Raw genomic sequence first — 27,482 nt, 5'->3', positions numbered from 1 at the left:
CTGTATGTAGTGGTGAGCTATAATATTAAACACTGGAGTACATGAAGGACTATCCTTTAGGTGTGTGTGAGTTTTGTATTCAACAAGTTGTTGTGTCTTTCGGCTTATCCCGGTTAGGAGTCGCCACAGCGGAACTCCAGTTCGCTAATGTTTGGTAGTGGATTTTTATGTGCTGAGTTACCAGCCCTGATGCACAACCTTCAACGAAGGCATGCCCATACACGCATGCATCCACACAGAAAACGCTCTAGCTGAGAATCGAACGGGACAATGGTATGTTTTCAAATAATCATATGCTGCAAAACAGCATTTGAGGAATATGACTTTGGATGTATTACAATCCTTTTAAACTTCAACAGACACAATAAAGACATATCCAGTTGCTTCAGGGCTCATAACCAATTGCTTCAGGGCTAAGAAGGTTTATTTTCTTAAGTACTGGGAAACAAAAAATGCAGATATTTTGAATGACAGAATGAAGTCATTACAAGAATGCATTTGGTAAGACAAGGATAAGAAAAAGAATGAGTTATCAATAAATAATATACAAAATGTGTTATAAAACACATCAGACTGCCTTCAGTGATGGCCCAGAGTTATTCTGCACTTGCTTATCAACAGCCATACAAATTATGTTTATGTAAAGAGTTTACCATAGCAAGCCCTGTAAAAAAATATTTGTATTAGCTATATGAAGGGCACAACATCATTGGCTATGCATCCTGAAGTGCATAAATATGTATCAAAGGGGATTCAGCATAGACCTTTGAGTGACATATTTGTTATACTTAGCATTTTTAAGTAGTTTATGAAAAAATGAAATGAAATTAAACATCTGGTTACATTTAAACAGATTTGATAAAAAGTTGACCTCTGCTATTAACCACTAAAATATAATATTTTTCTATTCTGAAATAAATATTATCAACAGCATTTACCAAAATGATGGGAATGTGGCTTGGAGATATATGCAAAAACTGTTGAAATATACTGCAGGTGAATAAGAGATTTTTATGATTTGAACCATTACTAATTATTTTCTATCATAGGAAGGACTATGAATTTTATTTGAGATGTCATTTCTTACATTCATCTGTGATAGTCGGGCAGCGCAGTGGTGCAGTGGTTAATGCTGTCGCCTCACAGCAAGAGGTTCTCTGGTTCGATTCTTGGCTGGGGTGCCTTCTGTGTGGAGTTTGCATGTTCTCCCTGTGTTCGCGTGGGTTTCCTCCGGGTACTCCGGTTTCCTCCCACATTCTAAAGACATGCTTCTGGAGCATTTCTCCCCAGGCCTCTGCTGAAAACAGGATCTGTGGAACCTAGTCGGACTTTCCCGGTCAACAAATGTTAAATAAATAAAATAAAATAAATAAATAAATAAATAGCAAGGGCATTTGGAAACTTAGGAAGGAACCTATTAGTATGATTACAGGGCCAAAAGCTGTGGACATTCTAAATTAAAACAAAAAAGCTTGAAAGGGCTTTTGAATTTTCTCTCATGGTGCATTAAGCTCAGGGGCTTGTCTTCCTCAGTTTAGTTTGGACAGTTAGGCGAGATGGACCGCAGGGCCCCCTTGTAACCACAAGATAGTACAGTACTGGGTAACTGTAAGACAGTGAACGACCACAACAGTGAAAACAAACTGATGAAACAGCTGTATAAACAAATTGCAAGACAACTTAGAAAACTGTACCAAATTATGATCCATCCATCCATCCACAACCCCTTTTCCCATTTTTATACAGGGGGTCAGAGTATCACTTCAACAGTGACAATCAACTAGAGTCAAGCTTTACACCTCCAGATGACTAGCCCTGTTGGTGTACCAAATTTTGATAGATCTTATGCAACAAATAAGTATCAGTTGGTGAGGGGAATCCTCTACATGTAGGTTACATCTTGCCTTTAAAATCTACAACATCTGGACCAAGATCCCCAATCACTGGAGAGCCCACATTCTACCTCTCAGTACTCATTTTGGATTAGTGCTTCTGTTTTTCTCTGGAGACTGCTGATAACCAGAAAGCCTGACAACTGCTTTATAGGTGCCAACTTGAAATCTTTGTTTCTATTTTGCTCCTGGTGAGAGAAGGAGCAGAGATAATTGATTCCTGGTTGTCTCTGATTTGGCAGTGAGTGTCTGTGTGGGAACTTACTGACTGATCTGGTTGCAGTTCAAAGCATCTATCAAGAAAATGCTGCTGCAAGCCTACAGATCCCTGCATCATCTGGGACTAGAATGTTGATCACAAAAGAGCATGTAGCCTACTTCTCATCCTGGGACTGGTGCTACTGTTTTTATTTTATTTTATTTTATTTTTTTATTTTATTTTACATTTGTTAACTGGGATGGTCCAACTGGACACAGGTCCATTTGCAGCAGAGGCCTGGGGAGAAAAGCTCCACAGCAAGTAAAATTTTACACGATATGTTAAAATACAGTATACAGAGAATTTTCAAACAATATGTTAAAATACAGTATACAGCAGAAGACATAACAAGACCTATATATACAGGAAAAAATATTTACACGTCGTTAATAACAGAATAAGTATACATATTCAGTCAGCATTAGGAGTAGACCTAGACTGTAATATATATTACAGTAGGTATATTAGGAAGTGAGGTGTATAAGTAGAATAATTTGAGGACTTATGTAATACATGGGCATAGCCACTTATTCTTTAAGTGTGTTCTAAGTGAGTTTTTAAATTGAAAAGAGGTAGGGGCAGAAATCAGAACAGGAGGGAGATTATTCCAGGTTCTAGCTATGGAGTGGGAGAACAGTGCTTTTCCTGCAGTATTGTTAGCCCTAGAGATACAGAGTAGGGGGTTTGTCGGAGGATTGGAGAGGACGATTTGCATTATAGTGGGTGAGAAGTTGGCCTAGTGCAGGGTTTTTTTCTGGATGTGTTACCACATTGTAGGCAATGACTAACTGATGATAGGTTAGTAGCTGGGGAAGTTCCAGCCATTGAGTTTAGAGCCTGGCAATGGTGGGTTCTAAAGGTGGAGTTGTTTGCAAACTTGGTGATTTTATTATAACATGATTCGAGTCTGGCAAGGTCAAGTTTGCTAAGTTGGGTAAGAATTAGAGCAGCATACATTAGGGTAGACAAGAGGTGAGTTTGGGCTAGGGTAATCTGTGCTTGTTTCGAGAGGGATTTCCTCTGCCTATATGGTGTTCCCATTTTTAATGGACTTTTTTTGATAGTTTGTGAAAAGTGGACGTTGAAGTGAAGATTTATATCAATTTCAAAGCCTAAGAGTTTGGTATGGTCAGAGGGAGAGATAACAGTGCCATTTTTGGAGGAAACAGTGAAGGATAGAGGGGTGGAAATGGTTTTGTTGGGGGTGAAAAGTAGTAATTTGGTTGGTACTTATGTATTATCGCAACCAGATTTTCACGGTAATGCTGGTTGCTTCTCGTTGTGTCAAGTAGCACCAAGAAAGTATTAAAAAGCTCAGAAACATGTTTTCTTTAATGTTTTGTGTTTTTAGGAAGGTTTATCGGTTAAACGGCTGAAAAAGTAAGGTTTGAAAATAACTTTCCCCTTTACTTTGGAGTGGATGCGTTTGCACGTGTATTTGGCCAGAAAGGACTTTGGCAGTTATTGTGCATATGTTAGGTGCTTTTCGTTGATACCTCATTTATTTTTCAGTTGTAGTTTTGTAGGTTCACCTTCGTAACAGAAACTTGCAGGAATTAAGGGCTTGCAAGAGTGATGGGGGCATGATGTTGACAGGTAATCCAGGGTAGTTTTTCATGGCACTGCCATGATGGCAGAAGTTACCAGGTGTGGTTTGGTTTGTTTTGGTGGGTACGTTTTGGTGTTGTGATGGTGGCATATTTGGACAAACTCTGGATGTACTTCAGGGATTTCTGCATGTTTTACAGCTGGAAATCTATCTGTGGCTCATTCGTTGTTTTTCTGTTGGTATGTGTGTGTGTGGGGGGGGTGTTATCAGTGATTGCATTCAGTAGCCCCTCAAAGCAGTTATTTTGCTGAGGAACGCGCATCACACTGACATGAGTTAATCTCAGAAAAAAGGACAAGCTATTTTACAATGTTACTTTCTCAGTGTTTTCAAGGTTAAATTGTACTACAAATTACAAATATTATAGAAAAGACTTTATTTAGTTTTAATACTGTTAATTTCGTTTTCTAAAGGAAAACAGAAGCAACCAGCGTTAGCATGAAAATCTGGTTGCGATAATACGTAAGTACCATTTGGTTTTATTAGGGTTTAGGATAAGTTGGATCTAAGTAATCCAACTTTCCACAGAGCTAAAGGATTCCTGGATGAGTTGTTGTAGGGTGGGAAGTGATGGAGCTGAACAGATAAGAGTTGAATCATCAGCGTACTGTATAAATGAAGTATGCTGTGTGTTTTGCTTCTGGTGACAGAAGAAGCAAATAGGCATTGTATCCCAGCAGCATAAAGCTGTGGTGGGACCAACACTAGAAGCTGTCAGGTTGTATCCAATTAGGTGAATCCCTACTATTCATCATTCTTGACAAAGCTAATTCTTTTTTCATTTCAGTAAATACTGCTTGATTAGCTATTGTTTAACCTAACTTCAGAATATCTCCCTATAAATCATCAACCCTGAGAACACTGATGCCTGTGTGGAATTCTTCACAGAAACCCTATACAAACATGTTAATACCTGCATAAAAGCAGCTGTAGTAACCATGGATAACTGCAGAACTAACTCAAAAAACAAGCCACTGTGCTGGAATCCCATCATCAAACGGCTGTATACCAGAAGAAAGAAATCAAGGCAAACATTAGGAGGCGTAGCACCCAGAAGGATAAACAAACAACTTAGAGGACAAATAAATTCTACCAAAGCCAAATTTGAGGCAATTTGGCCTCCCAGGCCAAGGACAACCAGAAGGCATTCTTTAGCCATGTCTGCAACCTCAAAGACTATACACAATTATGTGCAGTGCTCATTGTTAATAGAGCCACATATACTGAGATGGAAACGGCACTGACATCTAGGAACAAAATCCAAGCTATAAACCAATTTGCTTTTCCTGTCCTAACAGTTTTAGAGAAATGTGTTAGATAGATTAGATAGGAAAACAAGAAGGATGCTTCACGCTCACCAAATGATTTATAAAAATCAGTGAATACCAAGATTATATATTCCCCATTACAAAGGCGGGATGGGCCTCCTTGAAATTGATTACATGTATAGATCTGCAATTATGGGACTCCACACAGATCTGCTGACCTCACAAGACCCAAATGTAGTGAAAGTTTTGAAACATGAAGAGAATAAATCTAAGATGACTTCTCTGCTTAATCTAGCAGATGTATATCAGCATCAAGCAGGAATGGAAATCAAACCAGAAGTAGATAAAAGTCAGGCCGCAACTGAATCTGCTAAAAAACAAAATAAAGAATATTAGGTGAAGGACCGGATAAGAAGGCAAGAAATGTGGAAAATGGATAAACATAGCAGCAAGTACAGAAAATGTCTGGAAGAACCTCATGTTGATCAGGAATACATGCAGGAATGGTTAAGGAGAGGCGAATTCAAACCAAGAGATAAAAGGTTAATTTTGGTGGCCTAAGATAGTGGGCTACGTACATGCTCGTTTACAAAGTCTATTGAACATGTGGGAGAAACAGACAAATGTAGGTTTTGTAAAACTGAATTGGAAACAGTCGCACTCCTCATTGCTGGTTGTGACATACTAGTGGCAGAAGGACTGTACACTGAAAGCCATAATAATGTGGCAAGACTGTTGCACTGGGGATTGTGCAAATATTATAGTACTGAAATGTCTGCAAAACACTGGAAACATGAGCCACAAAGCATCATAGAAAATGATGGTTTACATTACATGGAATCGTCCATTACTAAGTTCAAAAGATAGATGCTAGACAACTGGATATAGTGGTCCATGAAAAGAATACAAAAGTAGCATCAATCATTGAAATTGCCACACCCAGTGACTACAGTGTGTTGCGTACAGAGAGGGACAAAGTAATAAAATATCAGGATCTGCAGGCAGAAATGAGAGCAATTTGGAAGAAGGATACCTAGACAGTTCCAATAGTAGTAGTAGCAATGGGTCTTATAAAAAAGAATCTACAATCGTATTTAGATATGTTACCAATCCATGTAACCCCGTATGAACTGCAGAAGGCATCCTTACTGGGCACATTGCAGGTGCTGTGAAGAACACTTTTGGCTGACATCAAAGACTGAAACAATACTAATTTCATGGACTTTAATTGTACTTTGACTTAGGAATGGGGTCCATTCCCGTCATCGAATTAGAAACCCAAAAGACTTGGAAAAATTAAAAAACACAGAAGATATAGCAATTCTGCTGGCCAACAAATTCAGCTCCTGCTCTACCCCTCTCCCCCCACCTTCCCTCAGGAAATACCGTCAAATATAATTATTATTCCACTCAAAGAAAGGAATATCAGAGTGAAGGAATAAGTCCAAAGCAAATGACTAAGCCATTTAACACAATACCCCACTTGGGCATTGTTGACAAACTCAAGAGGTTAGGTATAAACCCTTACATCACCTGGTGGATAGCTAACTGGCTTACAGACAGGACACATGAAGCTAGAATTGAGGAGTCCACGTCTATAAAGAGATCGGTTGCAAGCAGAGTCCCTCAGGGATTGATCCTGGGACTGCTCCTTTTTGGCATTTACTTCTCTGATGTCAAGGCTAATGTCAATGGCTTCTGGCTGACTAAATTTGCAGAAGATTGCAAATTAGGAGCTGTCATAGAGTCCTCCACCAATGCAAATGTTCTCCAGGAAGGGCTGATACAGAAAAATAACTGGTGTCAGAGCCATGGACTAAAACTAAACGCCAAGAAATGCATAACAGCATTCTTCAGAAAGTCATCCACCCCTAGTAACTATCATATTGACAACGCACCTCTAACAGATGGCCCAGTAGTGAGGGACGTGGGGACACACACAGACAACAATCTAGCCTTTGACTATCATGTTCATAGGTTCACAGGAGATTACTAGGCTAACGACTCAAAAGCTGTTATAAGCCTAGCCAGTTTTACCCAGATTTTACCCAGTTTTCTATCCCATGGTCAGCAAGTGGGGTTTTGATTATTTTTACAGACTGCCTCTGTCATAAGGGGCACAGGCACCACCCCAGGAGTGAATTTGTAATTTCTCATTCATTGGTCCAGAATGTGCTTGAAGAAAGTTATGGAAGGGCTATGCTTCATGTGAATAGGAAGACTATTCCAGACTCTATGAAGAGCGACATAACGGAACTCTCTGATTATGTGTCCCAGACAGGTATGCCCCTAGCCCTAAGCAGTATCCTTTCCTCTCCCAGGATGATCCACAAACAAAAAATGATTGACTTTAACAATTGCCTTAGCTTCTGGTGTCAGTACCGGGGGATACAGTGTCTGTCAGCCTGAGAAGATATGGTAGACAGACCTCACTGCTTTGCTAGTGATGGTCTGCACCTGTCCCTAGGCTTTCAGATACTGGCAAGGGCCCTTGCCTCCCCCATAGTGCCTTTTTAGGCAATGTCAAAACAGCAGTTTTCCAACTTAACAAAAGCTAATCAAGACAAACTTAGGGTTGTACTGCTTAATGCTGGAGTTTAAACCTGAAACTGCACTCCCTGGAAGCACTCCTCACCTTGGAGGATGCTGACATCTGTGCAGTTACAGAGACATGGTTCAAGGCTACAGAGAGCACCCCAGCCATGGAAGGCTAGAATGTCTTCCACGCGTTCGGACTTCAAAATGAGTATGAAGGAAACAAAGGTGGATGTGCATCCATCTTCATTAAAACCAAATACATTTTGAGACTTGTCAAACAGCATGACTCTCTCAAACTACTCCATGTCCAATTAACTAATGGGAAAGTACCATATCACATCATTGCTAGCTATAGATCCCCCACAATGAACAAAGATAAGCACACTGCCTACCTCGATTTACTGGAATCACTCATCATACAGCTCAACACCTTAGTCATGGGAGAGCTCAACTATCCTTTCACAGATTGGGGGGACATACACGAGCAAATCATGCTCACCCAGAGGGTCCTGGAACACAAACGCTCTGGAATAAATAGTCAGCACCCCCACTAGGGGGCTCTAATGTTCTGGACGTAGTACTCACCAACATGGGGGGTCACTGTACTTCCCCATGTGTCATGCCCTCCCTGGTTAGGTCAGACCACAAATCAGTTTTGTTTGAAGTAACTACTGGAACTGAGACCCTGACAGGTATAAAAATTAAAAAAATCTTTACCAAAGCTAACTATAGCCTATTAAAGTGATGGTATAAAAAGCTTCATACCACCCACAATCGCAGACATCATTGGTCACTGTGCAGAAGTATATGCAAATGCCCTGTACAAACACTTAAGCAACTGCATAAACTCTGCTGTACCTGACTGGATCAAAACCAGGTCTTGCCATAAAAGCAAGCCACCATGGTGGACTTCAAGTATCAGATTATATAACAAGAGGAAGAAACTGTTGTCCAAAAGCAAGAGAGATATCACTCTGCAGAAGAAGAGTTCCCTCCTAAGCCTAAACAAGAAAAGCAGAAATATTGTAAAGTCTTCTATAGCAAATTATGAAGCTAAAATGGCATCCCTAGTCAAGGATAATTATAAAGCATTGTTTAACTACATCCAAAGTCTAAAAGGGAATGTCCAACTATGTGCCGAAGTGGTTGTAGATGGGCTCACTCACACTACACTGGAAGATATCACCAACCTGCTAGCTGATAGATTCAGCGCATACTTCACCCCCCTATTCCCAGCACAAACTTCACCACCCCATCCCTACCAACCATATCCCAAAGCATACCTGACACCAGCCCTCTGCCTAGTATCTCTATAGAACAGGTCATCTATGCACTCGCCAAGGCCAAAAACACAGCCTCAGTGGGACCAAATAATATCCCAGGTTGTTTACTAAACAATCTAAAACAAGTCCTAGCAGACCCACTTGGCATTTTCTTTAATCATAGCTTGAGAACAGGCTATGTTCTTGAAGAATAGAGAACAGCAACAGTAATCCCCCTGCAAAAAGGGGGCCATCAACTGACACTAGGAACTACAGACCCATAAGTCTAACTAGCCTCATCTGCCAGGCCATGGAAAGAATTATCATGGACATTTTCAACAAGGACATAGGCGACCTCAAAAGGCTGGACCCAACCCAGTTTGTCTTCATTAAACTTGGCAGACTTCTTTGAGAATACCATCAAAGCCATGGACGAAGGTAAGATGGTACACACAGCCTATTTCATCATTGCCAAGGCTGTTAACACAATCCCCCACTCTGGTATCATTGAGAAACTCTCCCAGCTGGCGATTAAAGCTTATGTTTCTAGATGTGTAGCCAATTGGCTCACTAACAGAACACACAAAATTGTTGACTCCACCTCCACCAGACCCGTCGCCAATGGAGTACCACAGGGGTTTGTGTTGGGCCCCTTACTGTTTGGCATCTATTTTTCAGAAGTCCAGGCCAAAGTAGACAGCCAATGGCTCACTAAGTTAGCTGATGATTGCAAACTAGGAGTAATCATTGAGTTCCCCAGTGATGTCAACATATTACAAAAAAGGCTAACACAAACAAATGACTGGTGCCAAAGCCATGGTCTAAAACTAAATGCAAAAAATGCATTATTATTCCCTTTGGCAAAACAGAATTTCCTACAAATTACAATACTGACAACACCCCATGATTTCCAACCCAGTGGTGCGAGACTTGGGAACACAGGTTGACAGCAATCTGTACTTCGACCACCAAGTTTCCACAGTGATAAGGAAAGCCTTCTACGAAGTGCACCTCATAAGCAAGGGCATAGCATCCAAGTCAAGAGATGTTATAACTCCACTGTACTCGACCCTCATCAGACCACTAATAGAGTATAATGCGCTCTTTTGCATGTACCTCACCAGACACCTGCATCAGCTGGACACCTCAGAGGTTTCTCAATAAGAAAATACAGTGACTTCAAACCATGGTCTTTGTGGACAGGCTGAAATGCCTGTCACTTCACTCTGTATTTTATAGGCTGCTGAGAGGTGACTTGTGCCTAGCCTACAGATCAATCTCTGACCCTGCCCTAATGGAAATGTTGCATATCTGCAAGTCAAATACACAAGAGTCACTCGCTCTGGGGATCTCAACCTAGCTTGTGACATTAACAGAACATGCTGGATAGACAGATATGTCTCCCAGAGACTGCCACTTCTCTAGAATAGACTTCCTATTCACGTAAAACAGAGCTCCTCACTGACCCTATTCAAACGCAACCTAGATAATTGAATGGGAGACCACAAATTCTCCCCTGGGGTGAAACCCATGTCCCTCATGGACAGAGGTAGCCGGTGTTGATCACAGACCTACTCACTTCATAAATTTGTTCTGTGAAATACCCAAAAAGAACAAATGGGGATACCTGGCTTTGACATTGCTAGGCTTGTAAAGGCACTAGGGCTGCTAGCCTAGTAACCTCCTATGAACCTTGAAGGAGAGGAAGTCTCTGGGACACATACCTGTCTCTTCAGCATGATCTAGTCATGTCACAGATCAGGTTTGATCTTTGGAGCTGGTAACCCTTGTGCGGTTAGTTTTGTGGATATGAAACATTTCCATCTGAGCTGGGTCAGACAATGCCTTGTAGGTCAGACACAGATCACCCCTAAATAATCGGTAGGAAACTGAATACAATGATAGGGCTTTTAATCAGTCCACATATGACATGTTGGTTATACCCTGGATTTTTTTTGGTGAGATGTGTCTACAGTAGTGAAGAAATAATTCTATGTTGTGCAACTTATAAATAAAGGTTTGGCATCTAGGTCCAAGGAAGTCATTGTTCCACTGTATTCTGCATTCATCAGATATATCAATGGCTACAATGTCTCCTTGGTATGTACCTAACCAGGCATATCCAACAATTGGAATGTCTGCAGAGGTTCTTCATTAAAAGAATACAGGGTATAAGTAACGTGTCCTGTGCAGACCCTCAAGGCCCTATCCCTGTATTCTGTCTCCTACAGGCTGTTGAGGGGAGATCTATGCCTGGCATACAAGGCATTGTCAGACCCCACTCTGATGGACCTCCTTCAAATCCACAAATCAAACAGAACCACAATTACCCATTCTAAGGATTTAAGCCTTGCCTGTGGAGAGACAGGTATGCATCCTAGAGACTACCACTTCTCTGGAACAGGCTCTCCATCCATGAGAAGAAGAGCTCCTCCCTAACCCAATTCAAGTACAACTTGGATAATTGGATGAGAAACAGGAAATTCTTCTCTGGTTTGGCATCTATGCCTCTAATGGACACAGGTAGTCTGTAAATGTTTAATCTCCCACACTCCTATATGTAAATGTTTCATCTCCCAAGCCCATCCTTACACTTATCAAGGGTACCAGACCTTGTCAGAGATTTGGGCTGCATAGCTAGGCTTAAACACCTATGGAACTATGAGCCTATAAACTGCGTCCTTCCTGGGGAAATTTATACTGAATTAGAACTTCAAATCCAAACAGGGCTAAATTCTTACAGCTGCCTCTCTGTCTTTACAAAGCTAAGCAGAGGCATGAGTGACGTTAATGAGCTTACCAGTGGTCTCACAGGCCAGGGTCCAGACAATGTGCTGCCTCTTGTAAGCCAAGCCACAGGAGAATTCAAAGACCAACCTGAAGGTGAAGTTAATACATAAGACAGTATCTCAAAAAATAAATAAATAAATTAATTAAAAAAAAAACAAAATATACTATTAAAGGAAAGACAAAATTTGAGTATGACTTTTTTTTTAGCATATTATTAACCTTTCTCTACCTCACTCCCTATCCCACCTGATTAGTGACTGCCTGCATACAGCAAATCACAGACAATCAATTTTTCAGGTTGCCTCTGGGAAAACAGGAGGATGTCTAGGACAGGGATTTATAACATTATGTTAGTCAGAGTGAGAGGGTCATGGCTCCAGTAATAATTCCATGGAAAATATTCCATGCAGGTGACATGATACAAGCTTCACGGTTTTTAACCTTGTAAATATTTAGCTCTTATTGTCTTAAATACAAGTACTTTAATTTAAGAGAGAAACAAATTATATGATTTTAAGTCAATGACTATTTATATTAAATATATTAAATTTTTTGCAAGTGTCTATATAATTCTTCTGATGTTTTAATTTTTTTTTTGTTTATGATTGATTACAAATACTGGTAGTAATTCAATATCACCGGTATGGAAGAAACAAATGCAAGCCTTCCAGAGGGCTTCATTACCATGGATACTCCATTTTCCACATGTTCTCACTGGTTCTCTGATTAAACATTATGCTGATTTCCCAGACTAATTGTATAGTTAACATACGCGGTTATTTATAGGTTCATAGGTTCATACTAGGCTATCTGCCCGAGGGCATTTATAAGCCTAGCCAGAGTGTGTTTGGCTTTCGCCACCCATTTTAAATTAATTTTGCTATGCCCTTTTTCGAGGATAGTATACTGTGCCTCTGTCTAACAGTGACACAGAAGTGAGACCAGGGGTAAACCTATGATCTCCCATCCACTCATCAAGATTCCTCTTGAAGAGAGTCAATGAGGGACTCTGCCTAACCTGGACTGGGATTTTATTCCAGAGTGAAGGGAGACTCTGGGTTATGAATCTGTCCCTCCAGCATGTCCTATTTATTTCAGTGCTGAGGTTCAAGTCTCGAGCGTAGCTCGATGGGATTTGGATTTTCTGAGGTGCAGCATGTCCATTAATTCCGGGTTGGACATGGCTTTATCGCCAGGCACAGATCACCTCTGAGCAGGCGGTATGCCACTGAGTAGAGCTGGAATTTCTTTAACCGGGCAGCATATGGCATCTGTTTGAGCCCTTTGATCCTCTTGGTGAGGTACTTTTGGGGTCTTTCCAGTTGCTGCAGGTGTCTGGTAAGGTACATCCCAAAAGGGGCATTGTACTCAATTATGGGCCTGATGAGGGATTAGTAAAGAGGCACGATGACCTCCACTGATCTAGATGTGAATCCCTTTATGATTAGGTGGGCTATATAAAATGTTTTTCTAACAACTTTTGCCATGTGGTTGTCAAATGAGAGATTGCTATCAACTTGGGTCCCCAGGTCCCTAATTACTTCTTCTGTACTTAATGGATTACCACCTATGTGGTAATTTGTGGGTACTTTGTTTTTGCCAAAGGAGATGACTATACACTTTTTGGTGTTTAGCTTGAGGCCATGGCTCTGGCACCAGTTGTCTGTTTCTATGAGGCCCTTTTGGAGGATGCTTGTGTCGGCTGGAGAGTTGATTATGGCGCCCAGTTTGCAGTCATCTGCGAACTTGGTCAGCCACAGTCCTTCCGTGTTGGCCTGTACCTCCGAGAAATATATACCGAACAAGAGAGGTCCCAGGACTGAGCCTTGTGGGATGCCACTTGTAACTGGTTTGGAGTCTGACATGGCTCCAGCAATTCTAACCATGTGGGTTCTGTCCTTGAGCCAGTTTGCAACCCATCTAGTGACATAGGAGTTTATATTTAAGCTGGTGAGCTTATCTATAATGCCCGAGTGGGGTATTGTATCGAAGGCTTTTGCGAGGTCCAGGTAGGCTGTGTGGACCACCTTCCCCTCATCAATGGCCTTGGTGACTGTTTCAAAGAAATCAACCAGGTTTAAGAGGGAGGATCTGCCCTTCACAAAGCCGAACTGGGTAGGATCCAGTGTCTGTAGGTCCCCAATGTCTTTAATTATGAGATCCATGATGATCCTTTCCATATCTTTGCAGACCAAGCTAGTCAGGCTTATGGGGCGATAGTTTCCAGGATCCGTTGAGGCACCACCTTTGTGGAGAGGGACCACTGTTGCTGTACGCCACTCTTTGGGTACATATCCTGTAGTAAGGCTGAGATTGAACAGTAGTTTTATGTTTGGGTTTAGCTCTTCTTGAAGTTCATGTAGGATGCAGCCCGGGACACCGTCTGGTCCCACTGATGCTGTGTTTTTTGCTTTGGAGAGGGCAGCTCTTACCTGAGCATCTGAGATTCTCTCTTCTTTGGTGAGTGCAGAGTTACTGAGCTCTGGAAACTACTATAGTTCACATTTTCCTAATTATGTTGAACATTTGTCTCACTACAACAAAAACAATAAATAAAGGATGTAAACCGCACTGTAAGTACTGTAGTAAAATAAAGCAGAGCACAGATTTAATTAATTGTGGTATCCTGCTTCATTCCCAAATGAGTTTTCAGGAAGGCCCCTTGTATCCCAGGAAAAAGCATAGATTTAAGTTTTTAATTTTTAAATAATAGGTTTATTCATGCTTGAAAGGCCAGTGAGGGGGATACATTCTCAGGTCCTGTTTTTGTTTTAAATAGTTCTGACTGAGCAAATTTAAAAAACTGTAGTACTTCAACAAATATGCCAGCTTAGGAACCATTTAACAGACAGGAGATGGTAAAAAGGAAGACAGATGTTAAAACAGTCAAAAAAGAATCCTTCTTTTATTCATTTAAATTATTTGGGATACAAATGGAAAGTCATACAAGACTGCTTTGATTTGAAAAGAGAACTAAAGGAAATCTTTGTTGTAGTTTTTTTTTATTTGCTTGAAGATCTAAACATAAAAAGAAGTCCGTTATTTTACCTACAACCAGCACTGCGCACAGATGCATAATAGTTCATGGATGGAATGCTTTTGGTATGCCAAATGCATTCAGACAAAGTTCCTGTGACTGAACCTTTAACTGCTTTTGGCTCATGACTTGTCCCTTTTTGCTCTGAGAAAAGTCTTTTAAACACTGGCAGCATTCAACAGCCAAAAAAAACCCTCCCCACCGTACTTTGAAAAAGGGCCAAAAATATAAACATTACACTGCTGGCTTCAGTTATGAAAATCATCTCAGAATGGTAAAGAATTTATGTTATGCAATATTTCTGTCCTGCACCACAGAATATACTCACGCAGTGTGCCCCAACTACTAGCTCTCACTATACTGCTGCACGAGTATTATTTAATGTATTTTTTCTTACTGATGTCTTTCGTAATTAAGTTTAATTATTTTTCCTCACTCATTTGTATAGTAGCAATGCTTCTGCCCTGATCACTGGGCTGTATTCTTTTTTATATTCCCCGTGACAATTTTATACCCATTTGCACTTTCTCTTTACCATTTTGAACCTTTATCTGTTTATCATAGTTACTGTTTTAGATTATCAGTTTGGCTCTGCAGTGCAGCCTGTTTAAGCTGCTTTCCTTCCCTTCTTGTTCCTTTATGCCACATTTCTTTGGACGTACATCAATGCATACAAATTGTTAATTTTCTTTGTGTTACACTATTTAATAGCGATTCACACTTTTCCTTTCTGAGCTCTTTGCTGGATACTCTGTATGTATTAGATACGTCTGTATGTTTATTCAGTATCTTTTCTGCTCCTCTTCATTGTTGTACGTGTCTCTTCTACTGTAGTTCTTATCTCCTGCTTCTGCGCAATCATTTATTACACCACGGTGATGGGTCAGACCGTACTGAGTATTTAACAGTAGCTAATAATGACAAACAGGTGAATGGTAAATTGAGTGATCCAAAACTTTTAAAAGAAAGAAAGAGTGAAAAACATGACCATATTATATTTAATAATCCCTTTTCAAACTGATTTATACATACTGGGTAGTTACATTTAAAGTACAGAGCAGTCATAGGCCAGACAGAGGAGTGAATTACGTAACACTGGTAAGGAAGGTGACCATACTCAGAACAAAGATATAAGGTAGGGGAGGAAGAAGTGGGGGGAGGAAAGAAGTTGTTTCGAGGCAGGATACAAGGATGAGTGCAGGGTGATGAAAGGGGAAAGGGTTAGAGGCCCAGTACCTGTGTCCACTGCAAAGACAAACCAATGTTGACCAAGCAGGGCATGTAATTGCTCTCAGCAATTCAGAATGGGTATAAACTTAACTGTGAACCCATCCTAGCAAAAGCCTTGTTGAAAATGTAGGGTCAGATGACTTTACCTGTGGCTTAGATAAAGTAATGTGAATACAGCTAATGATAAATTATGTAATGAAGTTTCCAGGAGACAAATCCACAGTATAGTAGGGAAGTGAGACAAAAGGAGAGTAGACGGGGACTCCGGTTATTTATTACAAGTTCATTTAGTGCTATTAAGGGGGAGTCACATTAGATCCACTTAGAAGGTTCTTGCGGTATGTCAGGTTTTAGCACTGCTTAGAAGTCAGCAGTAGAATTTCAAAGCAACTATGCAAAAAAAGATTTTGTCTGGTGACTAGTCTGGCTTTCATAGACTGAGCAGTTATGTTTCACATTTTTGTTATTTAATATTTGTTACAAGGACTCATTTCAGCTACTGACTTGGCTAAGTACCAGTACAGGAAATGTGACATTCTCTAGGAATATGACAATTCTACACAGATATTCAAAATTATACTTAACAGCAATGAGCAACTACAGTAACACAACTTGCATATCTTTAATAGTATACTAACTGGTGACTTCCCTAAGGACTGGACATGTTTTTTTTGAGGCAGAGTAATAACTGCATCATGTACACTAACAACCCCTTACTTCTAAATCACTCAAGTAAAATTTTCAAGAGATGCTTCTACACTAAGAATCTGGAATCACTGCTTTCTTGTGCCCAGAAGAGCAACACTAAACAGGTTGTCAGCTCACACGCCATGACTCTTATTTGCAATATGCACCCAACACACAAACCTTCATATACAGAGGTACTCTCCAGAAACCTACCTAAACACCAGAGACCTCTAAAACACAAACATGCTACACCTAACACTACAGCCAAAGCACTCAATACACATAAAAACACTAACAGCCATGTCTCATCAAATAAGCCCTTAAGGCAACAGACAACTATTCCAAATGTTTTAGTTATAGGTGACTCTATAGTGAGACATACAGATGCCCCACTCATCAGGTTGAACAAGGAGAAGGTTATAGTCAGCAGCCTGTCTGGTGCAAGGATTTACCAGATCACACATTTTATTTGACATTTGTTAACCGGGTTAGTCCATCAGAGCCAATGGCCTGTTTTCAGTGGAGACCCGAGCGGAGACACATGCTCTCAAGTCTTTCAACAACAAGTACCGTTATGACTCTGTCATAGTTCATATTCGTGTGAACGACTTGAGATGTACCTCTTTGGACTATATGAGGAGAGACATGATTGAGCTCTCTGAATATGTGTCCCAGGTGGGTATGTCCCTAGCTTTGAGCAGCATTCTACCCTTGCCTAGGATGATACCACAATATAAATAGAAAATTATTGACTTCAATAATTGGTTTAGTTTCTGGTGTCATTCTAATGAGATCCAGTTTCTGTCGGCCTGGGACAACATGGTGGATTGACCACGCTGCTTTGCCAGAGATGGTATTCACCTGGCACCACTAGACTTTCTGTTGCTGGCTAAGATACTTGCCTTCCCCATAATGCCTTTTTTAGGCAAGGTCACAACAAAATTCCCAACATGAAAATATCAAACACAAAGAAACTAAGGGTCAAGCTGCTAAATGCTAGGAGTTTAAATTAGAAACTGCACTCTCTGGAAGCACTCCTCTCCCTGGAAGATGTTGACAAGTGTGCAGTCACAGAAACCTGACTCAAGGCTGCAGAAAGTACCCCGGCCTTGCAAGACTAAAATGCCTTCCTCACTTTCAGACTGCAAATTGAAGGTGTGAGAACCACATGAGGTGGAGTATTTATCTTCATTAAAGATAATTACACTTCTAGACTGGTTAGGTAAGAAAACTGTATGGAACTACTCCAACTCCAAACTACCCTGGGTCACACTCACCTTCAGGTCATCATCAGTTATAGATCCCCTTCCATGAACCAAGATGCCCACATAGCTTATTCCAACCTACTTGGGACAAATAAGGTACGACCTAACACTATACTCATGGCTGACTTCAACTATCCTTCCATTAACTGGGAAAATTATTATGAACCCAAACTCATTCACACAAAAGTTCCTGGACTTTGTTAACTCAAATGCCATGGAACAAATAGTGCACCACCCCACAAGGGACCCTGTTCCTCACCAATATGAGTGACTAATGTAACAGCACATGTGTAGGGCCCAGAGTGGGTAAATCCAACCATAATTCAATCATTTTTGAAGTATCAGTAGCACTAGAACTCTCAAAAGGAGAAGTCAGGCTAAAAAACTTCACCAAAGCTAACTATACTCTCCTAAAGAAAGGTATAATCTACTTCCAAGCTCCAGTTCCACCGATGGCATTGACTGCTATACTAAGGTATACATTGATGCACTGTATACACATCTACACAAGTGTATAGGCATAGCCATGCTGGATAGGATTAAAGCAAGATCCTCAAGAAAAAACAACTGTCCTGTGAATGTTGAGCATTAATAAATTATACAATAAGTGAAAGAAGCTGTTGTCTAAAAATACAAAAGTGAGATCCCAGAACTGGAAGAGCACCCTCCTCATCCTAAACAAGCATATAAGACAACTCATAAAATCTTCAAAGAGCAACTATGAGAAAAATTTAACAACCATAGCCAAGGATAACCATAAGGCTTTCTTCAGCTACGTCCACAACCTAAAAGGTAGGACTCAGATGTGTGCTGAACTAATTGTGGATAGTCTCGCACACACTGACCCTGTGGAAATTGCAAATCTGCTAGCAGACAGGTTTGGCAAATATTTTACCCATGAACTCCCCCAAGCATACCACAAACCATGCCTTCATCATCTCCTCTTCCACCAAGAATCTCCAAAGAGCAAGTCTTCAATGCTCTCTCTCCAAGGCTAAGAACAAGGCCTCCATGGGACCAGATGGCATTCCAGGCTGCATTCTTAATGTTCTAAAACAAGAGCTAGCTACTCCATTAGGCATTATATTCAATCACAGCCTGAGTAATGACTTTGTCCCCACTGAATAGAAAACAGTGATGGTCATCCCTCTCCACAAGGGCAGCTTGGCAAAAGAGCCAGGTAACTGTAGACCCATAAGATTAACCAGCCTCAACTGTAAGGCAATAGAAGGAATCATCATGGACCTCATAAATAAAGATACTGGTGACCTCCAAACCTTGGATCTGTCCCAGTTCGGTTTTGCCAAGGGCAGGTCATGCCTGCTAAACCTGGTGGACTTCTTCGAGAACACAACCAGAGCCATAGATGAGGGCAAAGCTGTGCACATAACCTATCTTTATTTGGCCAAGGCCTTCCACACTATTCCACATTCGGGCATCCTTGACAATCTAACCCAGTTGAATATCAACACTTATGTTGCTGGATGGGTTGCAAACTGGTTCACAGATTGACAGCACTCAGTCAAAGTGGGAGACTTTATCTCGAACAGCAGACCTGTCACCAGTGGGGTTCCAAAATGGTCAGTGCTGGTCCACCTCTTGTTTGGCATATACTTTTCAGAAGTCCAGGCCAAAATGGAGGGGGTATGGCTAACTAAGTTTACCGATGACAACAAATTAGGTGCTATCACTGAATCCCCTAGCAATGTCGGTTTACTTCAAAAGGGGCTTACACAGACCAATGATTGGTGCCAAAGCCATGGTCTTAAACTAAATGCTAAAAAGTGCTTTATCATTCCCTTCAGTAAAAACAATGTCCCTGCTGATTATAAAATAAACAATAATACCCTAAGTACCAACTCAGTGGTGTGAGACCTGGGAACACAAGTTGACTGTGACCTCAACTTTGACCACCATATGTCTATTGTGGTAAGGCGCGCATTCTACATTGCTCACCTGATTAACAAAGGCATCGCCTCATGAGCAAAAGAGGTTATAACTCCCCTGTACTCATCCCTCATCAGACTTGTTATTAAATATAATGCTCCCTTTGGTATTTACCATACCAGACATCTGCAGCAACTTGAGAGACCTCAGGGATTTCTAACTAAGAAAATTCAGGGTCTCTAGCACATGTCTTACATGGACAGACTGAAGTCGCTGTCACTGTACTCAGTAGGATATACACTACTTAGAGGCGACTTATGTCTGGATTACAGAGCTATCTCTCACCCAAATCTAATGGAAATGCTGCACATCCGTAAGTCAAATGGGACTACAGTCACCTGTTCCAGGACCTTAATCTAGCCTGCAGCATAAACATGACCTGTTTGAGTGAAAGGTACATCTCTCAAGCAGTTTCTGTTGGCCTGGGACAACATGATGGATAGACCACGCTGCTTTGCCAGAGATGGTATTCACCTGGCACCACTAGACTTTCGGTTGCTGGCTAAGGCACTTGCATCCCTCATAATGCCTTTTTTAGGCAAGGTCACAACAAAATTCCCAACGTGAAAATATCAAACACAAAGAAACTAAGGGTCATGCTGCTAAACGCTAGGAGTTTAAAATAGAATCTGCACTCTCTGGAAGCACTCCTCTCCCTAGAAGATGTTGATAAGTGTGCAGTCACAGAAACCTGGCTCAAGGCTGCAGAAAGTACCCTGGCTTTGCAAGGCTACAATGCCTTTCCCACTTTCAGACTGCAAATTGAAGGTGTGAGAACCACAGGAGGTGGAGTATCTATCTTCATTAAAGATAATTACACTTCTAGACTGGTTAGGTAAGAAAACTGTATGGAACTACTCCAACTCCAAACTACCCTGGGTCACACTCACCTTCAGGTCATCATCAGTTATAGATCCCCTTCCATGAACCAAGATGCCCACATAGCTTATTCCGACCTACTTGGGACAAATAAGGTATGACCTAACACTATACTCATGGCTGACTTCAACTATCCTTCCATTAACTGGGGAAATTATTATGAGCCCAAACTCATTTGCACAAAAGTTCTTGGACTTTGTTAACTCAAATGCCCTGGAACAAATAGTGCACCACCCCGCAAGGGGCTCTAATATTCTAGACCTGGTCCTCACCAATATGAGTGACTAATGCAACACTCAAGTCTAGGGCCCGGACTGGGTAAATCCAACCATAATTCAGTCATTTTTGAAGTATCAATATCACTAGAACTCCCAAAAGGAGAAGTAGGGCTAAAAAACTTCGCCAAAGCTAACTATACCCTCCTAAAGAAAGGTATAATCGACTTCCAAGCTCCAGTCCCACCAATGGCATTGACTGCTATACTAAGGTATACACTGATGCACTGTATAAAGATCTACACAAGTGTATAGGCATAGCCATGCCAGATAGGATTAAAGCAAGATCCTCAAGAAAAAACAACCGTCCAGTGAATGCTGAGCATTAATTAATTATACAATAAGTGAAAGAAGCTGTTGTCTAAAAATACAAAAGTGAGATCCCAAAACTGGAAGTGCAACCTCCTCAACCTATACAAGCATATAAGACAACTCATAAAATCTTCAAAGAGCAACTATGAGAAAAATTTAGCAACTATAGCCAAGGATAACGATAAAGCTTTCTTCAGCTACATCCACAACTAAAAGGGAGGACTCAGATGTGTGCTGAACTAATTGTGGATGGCCTCACACACACTGACTCTGTGGAAATTGCAAATCTGATAGCAGACAGGGTTGGCAAAAATTTTACCCCCTTATCCCATCCAAGCATACCACAAACCATGCCTTCATCATCTCCTCCTCCTCCCAGCATCTCCAAAGAGCGAGTCATCAATGCTCTCTCTCCAAGGCTAAGAACACAGCCTTCATGGGACCAGACGGCATTTTAGGCTGCATTCTTAATGTTCTAAAACAAGAGCTAGCTACTCCATTAGGCATTATTTTCAATCACAGCCTGAGTACTGGCTTTGTCCCCATTGAATAGAAAACAGTGATTGTCATCCCCCTCCACAAGGGCAGCTTGGCAAAAGAGCCAGGTAACTGTAGACCCATAAGATTAACCAGCCTCAACTGCAAGGCAATAGAAGGAATCATCATGGACCTCATAAATAAAGATACTGGTGACCTCTGAACCTTGGATCTGTCTCAGTTCGATTTTGCCAAGGGCAGGTCATGCCTGCTAAGCCTGGTGGATTTCTTTGAGAACACAACCAGAGCCATAGATGCCATAGATGAGGGCAAAGCTGTGCACCTAACCTGTCTTTACGTGGCCAAGGCCTTCCACACCATTCCACATTCGGGCATCCTTGACAATCTAAATTGAATATCAACACCTATGTTGCTGGATGGGTTGCAAACTGGTTCACAGATTGACAGCACTCAGTCAAAGTGGGAGACTTTACCTCTAACAGCAGACCTGTCACCAGTGGGGCTCCAAAATGGTCAGTGCTGGTCCCCCTCTTATTTGGCATATACTTTTCAGAAGACCATGCCAAAATGGAGGGGCTATGGCTAACCAAGTTTACCGATGATAGCAAATTAGGTGCTATCACTGAATCCCCTAGCAATGTCAGTTTACTTCAAAAGGGGCTTACGCAGACCAATGATTGGTGCCAAAGCCATGGTCTTAAACTAAATGCTAAAAAATGCTTTATCATTCCCTTCAGTAAAAACAATGTCCCTGCTGATTATAAAATAAATAATAATACCCTAAGTACCAACTCAGTTTTGAGAGACCTGGGAACACAAGTTGATTGTGACCTCAACTTTGACCACCATGTGTTTATTGTGGTAAGGCGTGCATTCTACATTGCTCATCTGATTAACAAAGGCATCGCCTCATGAGCAAAAGAGGTTATAACTCCCCTGTACTCATCCCTCATCAGACTTGTTATTAAATATAATGCTCCCTTTGGTATTTACCATACCAGGCATCTGCAGCAACTTGAGAGACCTCAGAGATTTCTAACTAAGAAAATTCAGGTTCTCTAGCACATGTCTTACATGGACAGACTGAAGTCGCTGTCACTGTACTCAGTAGGATATACACTACTTAGAGGTGACATGTCTGATTTACAGGACTATCTCTCACCTAAATCTAATGGAAATGCTGCACATCCGTAAGTCGAATGGGACTACAGTCACCTGTTCCAGGACCTTAATCTAGCCTGCAGCATAAACAGGACCTGTTTGAGAGACAGGTACATCTCTCAAGCAGTTGCCACTGCTCTGGGATAGGCTTCCAATCCATATCAAGCAGACCACCTCCATGACCCCGTTTAAGCTCAACCTGGACAACTGGATGGGAAACCATAAATTTCTGCTTAAGATTGCCCCGGCTTCACTCTTGGATATGGACAGTCCTTGCTAGAATAACCTTGAGCATATATGATACTGCTCATCTAGTTTTATATTGGGGTTTAACAGCTAGGCTTGTAAAGGCTTGTAAAGGCTTGTAAAGACCCTCTGGCCAATAGCCTAGTAACATCCTATGAAACTATAAACCTATTAATGGGACACTTCTGCAAAATTGCTTTTTTCCCTTTTGGAAGTAATGATATTTAGTAACAGGGTACAGTACAGATAGTGAAACCCACTCCATGGGGTTTGCCCCACCCACTTCACCCAGGCCACTCCTTTTGCCATTTTTTGTTCCATAATGTTGCTTAATTATACACATACATAATGAGTATATCACATAAATATATCAAACAACCATTTGTACACATTCAATGCAAACCTGTCCTACAATTATTATTCTTATTGCAAGTGTTAACACTTAGTGAATATTTATACCATAGCAATGACTAATATCCCATATTAGCAGACAAAATGCAGACAAATATTCCAGGCACAGACAGAGGGAGTAGAGTCTGATCAAAATTCTGAACAAAGGCAGTTGGTTTGTGAGAAAGGTGTGTCGGAAGGATATAAACCTTTGTTTATTTAGGATATTATAATGGTAGGTTAGTAAATAAAACAAATATGTTAGGTACAATCGTAAGGTTGCCATACTTGAAGAATAGCATAAAGAAAAATGTGTTAATTATGTAGGTAAGGTAGGAGAGGTTATACAGCCTATCTGCATGGAAAACATATAATAAGAAAAATGAGTTTATTGGCTTAAGGGGAGGTGAATTATAGAAAATGCTGATAAAAGTTCAAGAAGGGTTTCTACCAAAATTTTCTCCTGATTCATTGTACTACCAAACCACAACCTATTCAACCTGCCTACCATATTGTCTGCACAGTCAGCTCCTACTTTATCAACTCTGCTTTCTCTTTATCTTACCCTGACCCTACCTCTGTTCCTCCTAATGACCTACAGCTTACCACTACCCAAAATTTACTTTGTCCAGCCTATATCTACCTCAAAAATATGTACATATCTGTCCAAACTCAAGCTAACCACTCTAGCCCCTGACCATCTTCCCTCTGAGTACTTTAGAACTGCAGCTGATGTCATTGCCTAGCCCATAACTAACCTCATTTTCAGATCCATATAAGAATGTAATTTCTCCCTGTGCTGGAAACACACTTACCGCCTTCCATTTCACAAAAGTGGCATTTCCAAAATAATGATAATTTCAGGCCTGTCACTATCTTTTCTCCATTATCCAAGATCCTGAAAAAATGTATACACTCCTAATTGCTCCACTACCTTCTAACAACCTTTTATCTCCCTCACAGCATAGCTTTCGTGTCTTTTACATTATTGAAATAGCTCCTCTTTTTGCTTACAGTTCGCCTGCATATAAATAACAACTCCTTAAGTGTCTACAGTCTTTCTCAATTTCTCTTAGGCTTTTAACACAGCCTCTCACCATATACTTCTTCAACACTTTCATACCTTGGTCTCTCAAATTCTTTTCTGTCATGGTTTATCTCCTAACTATCCAACAGAATTCATATTGTTAAATATTTACATTCCACCTCTTATTTTCTCCTCCTATTAGGGTCTATATTAGAACATCGAATGTTCTAAATAGCAAACGATGACATGAGCGAAAATGCAGGACGTCAAAGTTTTTTTTATCACAGTACAGTGAAGATCGGAATATTTGCCCTTTCCTCATTATAGTGTGATCTCGGAGTTGGAATATATATTTAGCAGGTGGTGCGGGGGCGCCCCCCACAATAATGTTTCCGAGGTCCTGCATTTTTGCTCATGTGAGAGTTCGCTATTTAGAACATTCGATGTTCTAATACAGGCCTTCTTACTACTCCTGTAGGAGTTCCACAAGGGTCCATTTTAGGTCCTATCCTATTCAACATTTTTATCAATAAAATAACAAAACGACCAGTTAGCAATCGAAAATGGAAGTTTAATGAAGGGCCAAGTAGAAATCCATGCCTTATTGATGAAAGCGCTCAACAATGTGTGGTTTTGAACTTCGATTTTAATGTGGACCTTCATTAAACATCCATTTTCAGTTGCTAACTGGCCATTTTGTTATTTTATTGCTGTACACTCCAGTGCCAGTTTGGAGCTTGTTATTTTATCACATTTTTATCAATGATCTTCTAGATAAATCCATTAACTCTGTCATCCACCAGAAAATATATTGCTACTGCTTTACTTCTCCTCACCCTCTTCTATGCTGTCTTCACTTTCAGCATGCAACCTTCAAGCCTTCCAACTCTCTACACTGGAACAAATCTATAATAAAGCAGCCAGATTTGAATCCAGATCTCATTGTATGACTTCTCATCTTGAGGTTTTTGTGTTCATGGTCAGTTCTCTTCAATTTGCTTTCATGGTCTCTGCAGTGCTACTATCCCAAAAGGGTATTCACAGATATGTGTATAAGCCTTTTACTTTACTAGAGAAGAATTCTGAGATTGCTGTTGTTTTAATTAACTCCTATGCATGGCCAAAGCTCATACACGACAGGGTACCCAATAGCAGAGAATGATTTACTATATAGAATGTGAACTTGATCCAGTAACACTGGTTTGTGGTCCAGCCCCTAATATGTGAAATAAGAGTAACTTCACTGAGCATCTGGACATCTAACTCCATCATGATGCTGGCTCAATGGCAGATATGCGAGGTGGGGCTTGGTCACTCATTTTAAAAAAACATGAACTGTACTGGCAGTTGTGTCTTGATGCAGGCAACTGACAGGTTTAAATGAAAATATTTCCATTAGTTCTTTACATAAACTTAAAGCTATGGAAAGATAGAAAATATGTATTGGTATATCTTTTATGATTCTTATTTTAGTTTTAAATTGTATTAGTTATGTCTGTGTTTTTAAGGAGGTGTGTCTAGGTTCATAGGTAAGTACTAGGTTATTGGTCCTAGGGTCTATATAAACCTAGCCAAAAAAAGAGGTTCCCTGGGTTTCGCCACCCAAGAAAATTATTTTCCTATGCCCCTGTCGAGCAGAGCCACAGAAGTGATCTCCGGGGTGAATTTCCTGTTTCCCATCCAATTGTTAAGATTTCTCTTAAATAGGGCTAATGAAGAGCTTTGCTTGACATGAATGGGTAGTCTGCTCCAGAGCATGGGAAGTTTCTGGGACGGGAATCTATCCCTTTAGCATGTTCTGTTTATTGTGTTGACAAGGTTTAGGTCCCTGGAGCGTGTGGCTCGGAGAGATTGGGATTTCTTTAAGTGTAGCATGTCCATCAGATCTGGGTTAGACATGGCTTTGTATGTTAGGCAGAGGTTGCCTCTGAGTAGGCAATATGCGATGGAGTATAGCTGGAGTTTTTTTAGACGTTCCGCGTATGGCATCTCTTTGAGGCTGGTAATCCTCTTAGTGAGGTATTTCTGTGGCCTTTCTAGTTGTTGTAGATGTCTTGCAAGGTACATGCCAAAAGCGTTAATGGGTCTGATGAGGGATGAGTAGAGAGGAACGATGACCTCTCTTTTTCTGTAGGAGAGCCCCTTTGTGATGAGGTGTGCCACCTTAAAGGATTTCCTGACTACTTTGGCGACATGATTATCAAAGGAGAGACTACTGTACACCTGTGTCCCAAGGTCTCTTATCACACTTTTGGTGTTTAGTAGGCTACCACTTATGTGGTAGTTCATGAGTGTGGTGTGTTTCCCAAAGGGGATGACAATGCACTTCTTGGCATTGAGCTTTAGGCCATGACTTTGATACCAAGCATCAGTCTCAGTGAGGCCTCTTTGTAGAATGTCCACATCCTTAGGCAAATCTGTTATGGCTCCTAGTTTTCAGTCATCTGCGAACTTCGTTAGCCAGGGACCAGCTGTATTAGCCTGGACTTCTGAGAAGTAGATACTGAACAGGAGAGGACCCAGGACTGAACCCTGTGGTACTCCACTTGTCACTGGTCTGAAGTTGGATTTGGAGTCGGCTACTTTAACTGTGTGGGTTCTGTCAGTGAGCCAGTTGGCCACCCATCTTGTGACATAGGGATTTCTGCCCAGTCCAATGAGTTTATCTATAATACCAGAGTGGGGGTGGTGTCGAAAGCCTTGTCTAGGTCAAGATAGGCTGTGTGCACCACCTTACCCTTGTCTATGCCTCTGGTGACTGCTTCAAAGAAGTCAATCAGGTTTAGGAGGCATGATCTACCTTTTACAAATCCAAACTGAGTGGGGTCCAGAGTTTGTAGGTTACCTATGTCTTTGTTTATAAGCTCCAGGATGATGCATTCCATGGCCTTGCAAACCAGTCTTGTCAAG

At 40.9% G+C, this 27,482-nt stretch overlaps 1 protein-coding gene across 4 annotated transcripts in view; it reads right to left on the bottom strand.

The window, feature by feature from the left end:
- KLHL29 (kelch like family member 29) overlaps positions 1 to 27,482 on the bottom strand; it is a 2,735,259-nt gene that overhangs the window by 1,043,034 nt on the left and 1,664,743 nt on the right. The gene's annotated exons all lie outside the window — the stretch shown is intronic.

The sequence above is a fragment of the Protopterus annectens genome, chromosome 2.part1, assembly GCF_019279795.1.
Source record: "Protopterus annectens isolate FY-2018-M chromosome 2.part1, PAN1.0, whole genome shotgun sequence".
Taxonomy (NCBI): Eukaryota; Metazoa; Chordata; order Ceratodontiformes; family Protopteridae; genus Protopterus; species Protopterus annectens.
The sequence above is the reverse complement of the archived record's forward strand: the minus strand, read 5'-3'. Positions and strand labels throughout refer to the sequence as shown.